This window comes from Scyliorhinus torazame, chromosome 9, assembly GCF_047496885.1.
Source record: "Scyliorhinus torazame isolate Kashiwa2021f chromosome 9, sScyTor2.1, whole genome shotgun sequence".
Lineage (NCBI taxonomy): Eukaryota > Metazoa > Chordata > Chondrichthyes > Carcharhiniformes > Scyliorhinidae > Scyliorhinus > Scyliorhinus torazame.
In genome coordinates this window covers 23,706,596-23,719,920 of record NC_092715.1, presented here as the reverse complement: position 1 = coordinate 23,719,920, position 13,325 = coordinate 23,706,596, and the positions used below count along the sequence as shown (strand labels likewise).

Sequence of the window (13,325 nt, the reverse complement as noted above, 5' to 3'; positions counted from 1 at the left end):
ATCTGCATTAAACTCCATTTGCCACCTCTCAGCCCAGCGCTGCAGCTTATCTATGTCCCTCTGTAACTTGTAATATCCTTCCGCACTGTCCACAACTCCACCGAGTTAGTGTCATCTGCAAATTTACTCACCCATCCTTCTACGCCTCCTCCAGGTCATTTATAAAAATGACAAACAGCAGTGGCCTCAAAACAGATCCTTGTGGTACACCACTAGTAACTGGACTCCAGTCTGAATATTTCCCATCACCCACCACCCTCTGTCTTCTTACAGCTAGCCAATCTCTGATCCAAACTGCTAAATCACCCTGAATCCCACGCGTCCATATTTTCTGCAGTAACCATCTGTGGGGAACCTTATCAAACGCTTTACTGAAATCCATTTACACCACATCAACTTCTTTACCCTCATCCACCTGTTAGGTCACCTTCTCAAAGAACTCAATAAGGTTTGTGAGGCACGACCTACCCTTCACAAAACCGTGTTGACTATCTCGAATCAAATTATTCCTTTCCAGATGATTATACATCCTATCTCTTATAAACCTTTCCAAGACTTTGCCCACAACAGAAGTAAGGCTCACTGGTCTATAGTTACCGGGGTTGTCTCTACTCCCCTTCTTGAACAAGGGGACAACATTTGCTATCCTCCAGTCTTCTGGCACTATTCCTGTAGACAAAGATGACTTAAAGATCAAAGCCAAAGGCTCAGCAATCTCCTCCCTAGCTTCCCAGAGAATCCTAGGACAAATCCCATCCAGCCCAGGGGACGTATCTATTTTCACCCTTTCCAGAATGGCTAACACCTCCTCCTTATGAACCTCAAGCCCTTCTAGTCTAGTAGCCTGAATCTCAGTATTCTCCTCGACAACATTGTCTTTTTCCTGTGTGAATATTGACGAAAAATATTCATTTAGCACCTCTCCTATCTCCTCGGACTCCATGCACATCTTCCCACTATTGTCCTTGACTGGCCCTACTCTTACCCTAGTCATTCTTTTATTCCTGACATATCTATAGAAAGCTTTAGGGTTATCCTTGAACCTACCTGCCAAAGACTTCTCATGTCCCCTCCTGGCTCTTCTTAGCTCTCTCTTTAGGTCCTTCCTAGCTAACTTGTAACTCTCGAGCGCCCCAACTGAACCTTCATGTCTCATCTTTACATAAGCCTCTTTTTGCCTCCCACAATAACCTGAGATATATCCCATCCGGCCCAGGGGACTTGTCTACCTTAATGCTTCATAGGAGTATTATAAAACAAAGTATGGCACCAAATCACATAAGGAGCTATTAGTTAAGATGACACAAGGAAAGGGAGGCAAAGAGGAGGAGAGGTGTCGGGAGGGAACTCTTGAGGTTGGGGCTCAGAAACTGAAGGCATAGCCACCATATTAATGAAGTGATTATAATTAGGAATACACAGGGGACAATATTAGAGAAATGCAGATATCTTGGAGGGTTGTGGGGTTGGAAGGATTTAGGCTTTCTCCTTTTGGGAAATGGAGTGATTTGAAGTAAAGATGAGAAATTCAAAGTCAGGACATTACTTGTGAGGCAATATAAGTCAGCAAGCACCGGGATGATAGGGGAACGGGACTTGCTGCAAGTTAAGACATGGACAGCAGCATTTTGGATGACCTCACCTAGGGTAGCATTTAGGAGACCAGCCAGAGTGCGTTTCGAGCTGAGGCAGGAACAAAGTCGGGATAATACGGAGGTGGAAATAGGCAGTTTTGGTACAGGCATGAACAGGAGGTTGGAAGCTCACCTCAGGATCAAATGTGAAAACAAAGCTGCAAATAGACTGAGTTAATCTCAGACTGTTACCAGGGAGAGGAAAGGAGTCAGTAGCTAGGGAAGGCAGCAGCACACCACCGGCAGGGGATGGAATGAGTGAGTGTGGGTGCAGTAGTATTTAGGGGTGTGGAGGGAAGGATAGAGGGGCGAGGAGATGGGTAAGGGGTGAAGATGAGGGTGAAAGTGCGGGTGGAGAATGGTGGGGCGTAGAGTGGGTATGAGGGGAGGTGGTGAATGAGGGTGAAGTGGAATGGGGTTGGGGTTAGATGAGGCACGGGTGGGAAACGGGGTGAGGGTGGGAAACGGGGTGAGGGTGGGAAACGGGGTGAGGGTGGGAAACGGGGTGAGGGTGGGAAACGGGGTGAGGGTGGGAAACGGGGTGAGGGTGGGAAACGGGGTGAGGGTGGGAAACGGGGTGAGGGTGGGAAACGGGGTGAGGGTGGGAAACGGGGTGAGGGTGGGAAACGGGGTGAGGGTGGGAAACGGGGTGAGGGTGGGAAACGGGGTGAGGGTGGGAAACGGGGTGAGGGTGGGAAACGGGGTGAGGGTGGGAAACGGGGTGAGGGTGGGAAACGGGGTGAGGGTGGGAAACGGGGTGAGGGTGGGAAACGGGGTGAGGGTGGGAAACGGGATGAGGGACAAGGTGGTGAGTGGGGAATGGGGCAAAGGTGGGGAAATGAGGCGAGGGACAAGGTGGTGTGTTGGGGAATGGGGTGAGGAATGGATTGTTGTAAGGCAGCGAGAGATGAGATCAGGTGGGAGGTGAGGTTGAGGAGAAGATGAGTTGAGGTAAGGATGGAGGTGAGGTTGAGGGAGGGATGAGCATAGGTTGAGGAGAGGGCAAGTTGAAGATGGAGGTGAGGGTTAGAAACATACAAAATAGAAGCAGGAGGAGCCTGCTCTGCCATTCATTTGGTCATGGCTGATCATCAAGTTCAATACCCTGTTCCTGCCTCCCCCACCCATATCCCTTCATCTCCTTTGCCTCAAGAGCTATATCTAATTCCTTCTTGAAATTACCCAATGTTTTGGCCTCAACTACTTTCTATGCGAGCAAATTCCACAGATTCACCACTCTCTGGGTGAAGAAATTCTCCTCACCTAAGTCCTAAAAGGTTTACCCCTTATCCTCAAACTATGACTCCTAGTTCTGGACTCCTCCACCATCGGGAACATTCTTTCTGAATCTACCCGGTCTAATCCGGTTAGAATTTTATAAGTTTCCCTGAGATCCCCTCTGACTTTTCTAAACTCCAATGAATATAAACCTAACCAATTTAGTACTGGGTTACGGGGATAGGGTGGAGGTGTGAGGCTTAAGTGGGGTGCTCTTTCCAAGGGCCGGTGCAGACTCGATGGGCCGAATGGCCTCCTTCTGCACTGTAAATTCTATATTCTATGTCATTTGGCAGTCCAGCTATCCCAGGAATCAGCCTGGTAAACCTTCGCTGCACTCCACAATACTCCAGGTGTGGCCTCACCAGTACCCTACATAATTGCAGTAAAACATCCTTATTCCTATAATCAAATCCTCTTGCTATGAAGGCCAACATTGCAGTGTTAATGTAAGCCTACTTGTGACAATAAAAATTATTATATTATTATAACATACCATTTGCCTCCTCTACTGTCTGCTGCACCTGCGTGCTTACTTTCAGCAACTGATGCACGAGGACACCAAGGTCTCGCTGAGTATCCACCTCTCTCAATTTACACCCATTCAAATAATAATCTGCCTTTCTATTTTTGCTACCGAAGCCAATAACCTCACATTTATCCATGTTATATTACATCTGCCCACTCACTCAGCCTGTCCAAATCCCGCTGAAGCATCTCTGCATCCTCCTCATAGCTCACCCTCCCACCCAACTTTGTATCATCTGCAAATTTGGAGATAATACATTTAGTTCCCTCATCCAAATCATTAATATATAATGTGTACAGTTGGGTCCTAACACGGGTCTCTGTTGTACCCCACAATCACTGTCTGCCAATCAGAAAACGACCCATTTATTCCAACTTTTTGCTTCTTGTCTGCTAACCAGCTTTCTATCCATCTCATGACACTACCCGCAATCGCATGCACTTTAACTTTACATATTAATAATCTTTTTTAGTGTCACAAGTAGGCTTACATTAACACTGCAATGAAGTTACTGTGGAATCTGCTGTGAGACCTTGTTGAAAGCCTTCTGAAAGTCTAAATAAACCACATCCACCGGTTCGCCCTGGTCAACTCTACTCGTTACATCTCCAAAGAATTCCAGTCGATTAGTCAAGTATGGTTATCGTAAGTCCATGCTGACTTTATCTAATTACACCATTGCTTTCCAAAAGTTGTGCTATGGAATCCTTGATAAGTTGGGCTCACTTAGTTCCCTGTTTTCTCTCTACCTCCCTTTTTGAGGTGAGGTTGAGGGTGGGCAGGATAGGTTGAGGATAGGGATGGAGATGAGGGAGGGTGGAGGTGAGGGAGGACTGGAGTCATAGAATTTACAATGCAGGAGGCCATTGTGATGAACGGTTACTGTACTACTGTACCCTTGTCATTATGTAAGGTGATGTCCCCTTTAAGACCGGGCTTGGAACCCTGGGGGACTCCGCCTCCGCCCACCTGGGAGCCGTATATAAGGGGCCGCCTTGTGGGCGTCACACAGTTAGCACCCGTCTCGGCACCAGGCGAGTTCTTAGCCTTCTTTACCGCTTCTCGGCCTTTTGGCAAAGATCAAGTGTAATGTAGATTGAGCCTTGGGTTCAGATCTGGTATGTCTCTCTTGTGGGGGACCATGAATTGGATTCAATTTGAATTAAGTTTTTTGGAGCAGGCGAGGAGCTGGATTAGGGGTTTGCCCCTGACCCACACTCTGGATGGATGGGGGGGGGGGATGGATGGGGGGAGGGATGGATGGGGGGAGGGATGGATGGGGGGAGGGATGGATGGGGGGAGGGATGGATGGGGGGAGGGATGGATGGGGGGAGGGATGGATGGGGGGAGGGATGGATGGGGGGAGGGATGGATGGGGGGAGGGATGGATGGGGGGAGGGATGGATGGGGGGAGGGATGGATGGGGGGAGGGATGGATGGGGGGAGGGATGGATGGGGGGAGGGATGGATGGGGGGAGGGATGGATGGGGGGAGGGATGGATGGGGGGAGGGATGGATGGGGGGAGGGATGGATGGGGGGAGGGATGGATGGGGGAGGGATGGATGGGGGAGGGATGGATGGGGGGGGGAGGGAGGGATGGATGGGGGGGGGGAGGGATGGGGGGGGGGGATGGATGGGGGGAGGGATGGATGGGGGGGGAGATGGATGGATGGGGGGATGGGGGGGGAGGGGGATGGGGGGGGGGAGGGGGATGGGGGGGGAGATGGATGGGGGAGATGGATGGGGGGATGGGGGGGGAGATGGATGGGGGGATGGGGGGGGAGATGGATGGGGGGATGGGGGGGGAGATGGATGGGGGGATGGGGGGGGAGATGGATGGGGGGATGGGGGGGGAGATGGATGGGGGGATGGGGGGGGAGATGGATGGGGGGATGGGGGGGGAGATGGATGGGGGGATGGGGGGGAGATGGATGGGGGGATGGGGGGAGATGGATGGGGGGAGATGGATGGGGGGATGGGGGGGGAGATGGATGGGGGGATGGGGAGATGGATGGGGGGATGGGGAGATGGATGGGGGGATGGGGGGGGGAGATGGATGGGGGGATGGGGGGGGAGATGGATGGGGGGATGGGGGGGGGGAGATGGATGGGGGGATGGGGGGGGGGAGATGGATGGGGGATGGGGGGGGATGGATGGAGGGGTGGGGGGGGATGGATGGAGGGGTGGGGGGGGATGGATGGAGGGGTGGGGGGGGATGGATGGAGGGGTGGGGGGGGATGGATGGAGGGGTGGGGGGGATGGATGGAGGGGTGGGGGGGGATGGATGGAGGGGTGGGGGGGGGATGGATGGAGGGGTGGGGGGGGATGGATGGAGGGGTGGGTGGGGGGGGATGGATGGAGGGGTGGGGGGGGATGGATGGAGGGGTGGGGGGGATGGATGGAGGGGTGGGGGGGGATGGATGGAGGGGTGGGGGGGGATGGATGGAGGGGTGGGGGGGATGGATGGAGGGGTGGGGGGGATGGATGGAGGGGTGGGGGGGGATGGATGGAGGGGTGGGGGGGGATGGATGGAGGGGTGGGGTGGGATGGATGGAGGGGTGGGGGGGGATGGATGGAGGGGTGGGGGGGGATGGATGGAGGGGTGGGGGGGGATGGATGGAGGGGTGGGGGGGGATGGATGGAGGGGTGGGGGGGATGGATGGAGGGGTGGGGGGGGATGGATGGAGGGGTGGGGGGGGATGGATGGAGGGGTGGGGGGGGATGGATGGAGGGGGGGGGGATGGATGGAGGGGGAGGGGATGGATGGAGGGGGGGGGGATGGATGGAGGGGTGGGGGGGGATGGATGGAGGGGTGGGGGGGGATGGATGGAGGGGTGGGGGGGGATGGATGGAGGGGTGGGGGGGGATGGATGGGGGAGGATGGATGGAGGGGTGGGGGGGGATGGATGTGGGGGGATGGATGGGGGGGGATGGATGGGGGGGGATGGATGGAGGGGTGGGGGCGGATGGATGGAGGGGTGGGGGGGATGGATGGAGGGGTGGGGGGGGGATGGATGGAGGGGTGGGGGGGGATGGATGGAGGGGTGGGGGGGGGATGGATGGAGGGGTGGGGGGGGATGGATGGAGGGGTGGGGGGGATGGATGGAGGGGTGGGGGGGGATGGATGGAGGGGTGGGGGGGGATGGATGGAGGGGTGGGGGGGGATGGATGGAGGGGATGGATGGAGGGGTGGGGGGGATGGATGGAGGGGTGGGGGGGATGGATGGAGGGGTGGGGGGGGACGGATGGAGGGGGATGGATGGAGGGGTGGGGGGGATGGATGGAGGGGTGGGGGGGGATGGATGGAGGGGTGGGGGGGGATGGATGGAGGGGTGGGGGGGGATGGATGGAGGGGTGGGGGGGGATGGATGGAGGGGTGGGGGGGGATGGATGGAGGGGTGGGGGGGGATGGATGGAGGGGTGGGGGGGGATGGATGGAGGGGTGGGGGGGGATGGATGGAGGGGTGGGGGGGGATGGATGGAGGGGTGGGGGGGATGGATGGAGGGGTGGGGGGGGATGGATGGAGGGGTGGGGGGGGATGGATGGAGGGGTGGGGGGGATGGATGGAGGGGTGGGGGGGATGGATGGAGGGGTGGGGGGGATGGATGGAGGGGTGGGGGGGATGGATGGAGGGGTGGGGGGGGATGGATGGAGGGGTGGGGGTGGATGGAGGGGTGGGGGGGGATGGATGGAGGGGTGGGGGATGGAGGGGTGGGGGGGATGGATGGAGGCGTGGGGGGGGGGATGGATGGAGGGGTGGGGGGGATGGATGGAGGGGTGGGGGGGATGGATGGAGGGGTGGGGGGGATGGATGGAGGGGTGGGGGGGATGGATGGAGGGGTGGGGGGGATGGATGGAGGGGTGGGGGGGATGGATGGAGGGGTGGGGGGGGATGGATGGAGGGGTGGGGGGGGATGGATGGAGGGGTGGGGGGGGATGGATGGAGGGGTGGGGGGGATGGATGGAGGGGTGGGGGGGGATGGATGGAGGGGTGGGGGGGGATGGATGGAGGGGTGGGGGGGGATGGATGGAGGGGTGGGGGGGGATGGATGGAGGGGTGGGGGGGGATGGATGGAGGGGTGGGGGGGGATGGATGGAGGGGTGGGGGGGGATGGATGGAGGGGTGGGGGGGGATGGATGGAGGGGTGGGGGGGGATGGATGGAGGGGTGGGGGGGGATGGATGGAGGGGTGGGGGGGTGTGGATGGAGGGTTGGGGGGGATGGATGTGGGGGGGATGGATGTGGGGGGGATGGATGGAGGGGTGATGGATGGAGGGGTGGGGGGGGGATGGATGGAGGGGTGGGGGGGGATGGATGGAGGGGTGGGGGGGATGGATGGAGGGGTGGGGGGGGATGGATGGAGGGGTGGGGGGGGATGGATGGAGGGGTGGGGGGGGATGGATGGAGGGGTGGGGGGGATGGATGGAGGGGTGGGGGGGATGGATGGAGGGGTGGGGGGGGATGGATGGAGGGGTGGGGGGGGATGGATGGAGGGGTGGGGGGGATGGATGGAGGGGTGGGGGGATGGATGGAGGGGTGGGGGGGGGATGGATGGAGGGGTGGGGGGGGGATGGATGGAGGGGTGGGGGGGGGGATGGATGGAGGGGTGGGGGGGGGGGATGGATGGAGGGGTGGGGGGGGGGATGGATGGAGGGGTGGGGGGGGGGATGGATGGAGGGGTGGGGGGGGGGATGGATGGAGGGGTGGGGGGGGGATGGATGGAGGGGTGGGGGGGGGATGGATGGAGGGGTGGGGGGGGATGGATGGAGGGGTGGGGGGGGGGATGGATGGAGGGGTGGGGGGGGATGGATGGAGGGGTGGGGGGGGATGGATGGAGGGGTGGGGGGGGATGGATGGAGGGGTGGGGGGGGATGGATGGAGGGGTGGGGGGGGATGGATGGAGGGGTGGGGGGGGATGGATGGAGGGGTGGGGGGGGATGGATGGAGGGGTGGGGGGGGATGGATGGAGGGGTGGGGGGATGGAGGGGAGGGGTGGATGGAGGGGTGGGGGGTGGATGGAGGGGTGGGGGGGGATGGATGGAGGGGTGAGGAGGGGTGGATGGAGGGTGGGTGGGGGGATGGATGGAGGTGGGGGTGGAGGAGGGGTGGAGGGAGGGGTGGGGGTGGATGGATGGGGAGGGGGGATGAGGGTGGAGGGGTGGTGGAGGGGTGGGGGGTGGATGGAGGGGAGGGGTGGATGGGTGGGGCAGGAGGGGGAGGTGGAGGGGTGGTGGGGGAGGCTGGTGGGGTGGGGGAGGCTGAGGGTGGGGGTGGATGGAGGGAGGGGTGGTGGGTGGAGGGGAGGGGTGGGGGGGTGGATGGAGGGGGGGGTGGGGGGGGTGGATGGAGGGGGGGTGGGGGGGGTGGATGGAGGGGGGGGTGGGGGGGGAGATGGAGGGGGTGGGGGGGGTGGATGGAGGGGGGGTGGGGGGGGGTGGATGGAGGGGGGGGTGGGGGGGGGAGGATGAGGTTGAGGAGGAAGGTGCAGGTTGAGCTTCCTCCGATCTCCATCCCGGTGAGGAGACGGACCGCCCGCCGGCCTGAGGCCGCTCACTCACCGTCACCAGGGAGACCGTCCGCTCCACGCACCCGTTACCACGGAGACCGCGAACCTCCCGCTCCAGTCGCCACGCGCAAGGCCCGAGACCGGCTCCAGCCACGTGTCAAAGGTCACAATTGGATCACGTGACCGAGGAGGCGCTTCCGCTCCCGGGCCGCTGCTCATTCGAGCGCCGCCATCTTTGATGCGGGCAAGGGGGGGGAAGCTGGCAACTGGCTCAAGTCACCCAGACTGAGCAGAAACCACAACTCGCATTTTTATAATGCCTTCAACATCCCAAAGCACTTTTCAGGAGCATTCAAATTTAACACATAAGGAGATGTTGGGATAAGTGACCAAAAGTTCAGTCAATCTCGAAGTAGATTTCAGGGAACATCTTTGGATTGGATTGGATTTGTTTATTGTCACGTGTACCGAGGTACAGTGAAAAGTATTTTTCTGCGAGCAGCTCAACAGATCATTAAGTACATGAGAAGAAAAGGGAATAAAAGAAAATACATAATAGGGCAACACAACATATACAATGTAACTACATAAGCACTGGCATCGGCTGAAGCATACAGGGTGTAGTGTTAATGAGGTCAGTCCATAAGAGGGTCATTTAGGAGTCTGGTGACAGTGGGGAAGAAGCTGTTTTTGAGTCTGTTCGTGCGTGTTCTCAGACTTCTGTATCTCCTGCCCGATGGAAGAAATTGGAAGAGTGAGTAAGCCAGGTGGGGGGGGGGGGGGGGGGGTCTTTGATTATGCTGCCCGCTTTCCCCAGGCAGCGGGAGGTGTAGATGGAGTCAATGGATGGGAGGCAGGTCCGTGTGATGGACTGGGCGGTGTTCACGACTCTCTGAAGTTTCTTGCGGTCTTGGGCCGAGCAGTTGCCATACCAGGCTGTGATGCAGCCAGATAGGATGCTTTCTATGGTGCAACTGTAAAAGTTGGTAAGGGTTAATGTGGACATGCCAAATTTCCTTAGTTTCCTGAGGAAGTATAGGCGCTGTTGTGCTTTCTTGGTGGTAGCGTCGACGTGGGTGGACCAGGACAGATTTTTGGAGATGTGCACCCCTAGGAATTTGAAACTGCTAACCATCTCCACCTCGGCCCCGTTGATGCTGACAGGGGTGTGTACAGTACTTTGCTTCCTGAAGTCAATTACCAGCTCTTTAGTTTTGCTGGCATTGAGGGAGAGATTGTTGTTGCTACACCACTCCACTAGGTTCTCTATCTCCCTCCTGTATTCGGACTCGTCGTTATTCGAGACCCGGCCCACTATGGTCGTATCGTCAGCAAACTTGTAGATGGAGTTGGAACCAAGTTTTGCCACGCAGTCGTGTGTGTACAGGGAGTAGAGTAGGGGGCTAAGTACGCAGCCTTGCGGGGCGCCGGTGTTGAGGACTATTGTGGAGGAGGTGTTGTTGTTCATTCTTAATGATTGTGGTCTGTTGGTCAGAAAATCGAGGATCCATTTGCAGAGTGGGGAGCCAAGTCCTAGGTTTTGGAGCTTTGATATGAGCTTGGCTGGGATTATGGTGTTGAAGGCAGAGCTGTAGTCAATAAATAGGAGTCTAATGTAGGAGTCCTTGTTTTCGAGGTGCTCTAGGGATGAGTGTAGGGCCAGGGAAATGGTGTCTGATGTGGACCGGTTGCAGCGGTATGCGAATTGCAGTGGATCAAGGCGTTCTGGGAGTATGGAGGTGATGCGCTTCATGATCAACCTCTCGAAGCACTTCATTACGACTGAAGTCAGGGCCACTGGTCGGTAGTCATTGAGGCACGTTGCCTGGTTCTTCTTTGATACCGGTATGATGGTGGTCTTCTTGAAGCAGGTGGGGACCTCGGAGTGGAGTAGGGACAGGTTAAAGATGTCCGTGAATACCTCTGCCAGCTGGTCCTGATCTTGGAGAGCTTCACAAAGAGCAAAGTACAGTACAGCACAGGAGCAGACCCTTTGGCCCTCCAATCCTGTGCCAATCATGCTGCCCATCAAATCTAAAACCTTCTGCACTTCCGGAGTCCATATCCCTCTATTCACACCCTATTCATGTATTTGTGAAGGCGCCCCTTAAACTCACTATCGTACCTGCTTCCACCACCTCCCCCGGCAACATGTTCCAGGCACCCACTACCCTTGTAGTAAATTCTATGATTCTATGACCTGTGGACCTGTACACCCAGGCCCCTCTGCCTGTCAATACTCCTCAGGGTTCTGTCGTTTACTGTATAGGGGGAGAATTCCAGAGCTCAGGGGCACAGCCAAAAATGGTGCAGCGATTAAAATCAGTGATGCACAAAATAGGCCAGAATTACAGAAATGCAGGTATGTTGGAGATATTTCAGCACTTCTATGTTCATCAAAAATAAATGCTGCAGCGCAGCACGGTGGCGCAGTGGTTAGCACTGCAGTCTCACGGCGCCGAGGGTCCCAGGTTCGATCCCAGCTCTGGGTCACTGTCTTTGTGGAGTTTGCACATTACATGGAACATACTGATGTACCACCAATGACCACGAGACAAAATGGTGAAACTATTGAGGCTTTATTGCACTCGATGTTGAGCCTCCTGCAGCTGGGAGCAGCGCAGGAGAGCGTACACTTTTATACATCGCCTGCTGGGAGGAGCCAGCAGGCTGGGATTTACTGTGTTAACTGTAGTACAGTGGCAGTACCGTAATACACGTAGTGTGTGACCAGTGGTGTTTACCACATTCACCCCCTGTTTAAAAAAAGTCCAGCGAAGGTGAAAAACAACGTTACAGATTGAGTCTGTCGGGGGCTGTGACCCTCCGCTGTGATCGCCTCAGTCCGGGTTGTGGTGTGGGCGCCGATGTGGGTACCTGCGACTCCAGGAGCGTGTTGTCCTCTCCTTCTTCACCCAGTAGTGGATCCGATGAGGGGACAGATGCTGCTGGGGTGGGAGCTGCAGTGAGGGTCGCTGGTGGAAGGGTGAACGGCACAGGGGCGGGGGGGGCAACCGGAGGGGGAGGGGATGGTACCAGGTCGGGGGTCGTGGTGATTGTGGGTGGGGACCCAGCGGGTGCCAGGTCCCGGAGGGAGACTGTGTCCTGTCGCCCGTCATGATGTGCTACGTAGGCGTATTGTGTATTTGCATGGAGGAGGAGGACTTTTTCGACAAGGGGATCCAATTTATACTCCTCGCATGCTTCCGGAGGAGGATGGGCCCAGGATCTGTCAGCCAGGTTGGGAGCGAGACCCCGGAGGTGGACTTCCTAGGGAAGGCAAACACACGTTCGTGAGGGGTCTCATTAGTAGCAGTGCACAGCAGCGAACGGATGGAGTGGAGCGCATCGGGGAGGACCACCTGCCAGCGGGAGACCGGAGATTCCTAGACCGAAGGGCCAGCAGGACGGCCTTCCAGACCGTCGCGTTCTTCCTCTCCACCTGCCCGTTTCCCCGGGGGTTGTAGCTGGTCGTCCTGCTCGAGGTGATGCCCTTGCTGAGCAGGAACTGACACAGCTCATCACTCATGAAGGAGGATCCCTGATCGCTATGGATGTAGGTGGGGAAACCGAACAAGGTGAAGGTACTATGTAGGGCCTTGATGACCGTGGCAGACGTCATGTCGGGGCATGGGTTGGCGAATGGGAAACGGGAGTTAGCTGGCTGCCGCGCGGCGCAGGCTTGCGGCGTACCCGGGTCGGAAGATGGTGGGGCCCATGACGCCCACGAGGGTGCCGCACGGTCGGAGGTGTAGGACTCTAGATTGCGGGAGGCCACTTCTAGGGAGTTAGCGTGCTGCACAGTCTCTGTAAGGTCGAGCGTGCCCCCTTCCAATAACCGCTGGCGAACATAATTGGGCTTAATGCCCGTGACATAGGCGTCTCTAATCAGCAATTCTGTGTTGGACTGCCGACACTACCTGGCAATTACAGTTCCTACCAAGTATCCGCAGAGCACGCAAGAAATTGTCCTGAGACTCCCCCGGGAGTTGCCGTCTCGTGGCCAGGAGGTGCCTGGTGAACACCTGATTCACAGTCCTGATGTACTGTCCTTTTAGTAGCGCCATCGCTTCCGTGTAGGTGGGGGCGTCCCGAATGAGGGGGAAAACCTGTGGGCTCACCCATGAGTAGAGGATCTGGAGCTTCTGCGGGTCTGAGAGGGCTTCTGTGGATGCTCCGAGGTATCCTTCAAAGCAGGCTAGCCAGTGCTCGAAAGTGGCTGTGGCATCGGCTGTGTGAGGGCTCAGCTCCAGGCGATCAGGCTTGATTAAGACGTTCATCTCTAAAATTCTAGTGCAATAAATTGATGTACCATCAATGACCACGAGACGAAATGGTGAAACTATTGAGGCTTTATTGCACTAGATGTTGAGCCT

At 57.3% G+C, this 13,325-nt stretch overlaps 1 protein-coding gene across 1 annotated transcript in view; it reads right to left on the bottom strand.

The window, feature by feature from the left end:
- Nucleotides 1-9,138, bottom strand: part of nop14 (NOP14 nucleolar protein homolog (yeast)) — a 72,785-nt gene extending 63,647 nt beyond the window's left edge. The window contains exon 1 of the mRNA XM_072515693.1: nt 9,002-9,138. The gene's annotated coding sequence lies outside the window, so the exon portion shown is untranslated. The remainder of the gene's footprint in view (nt 1-9,001) is intronic.
- Nucleotides 9,139-13,325: the final 4,187 nt, after the last annotated feature.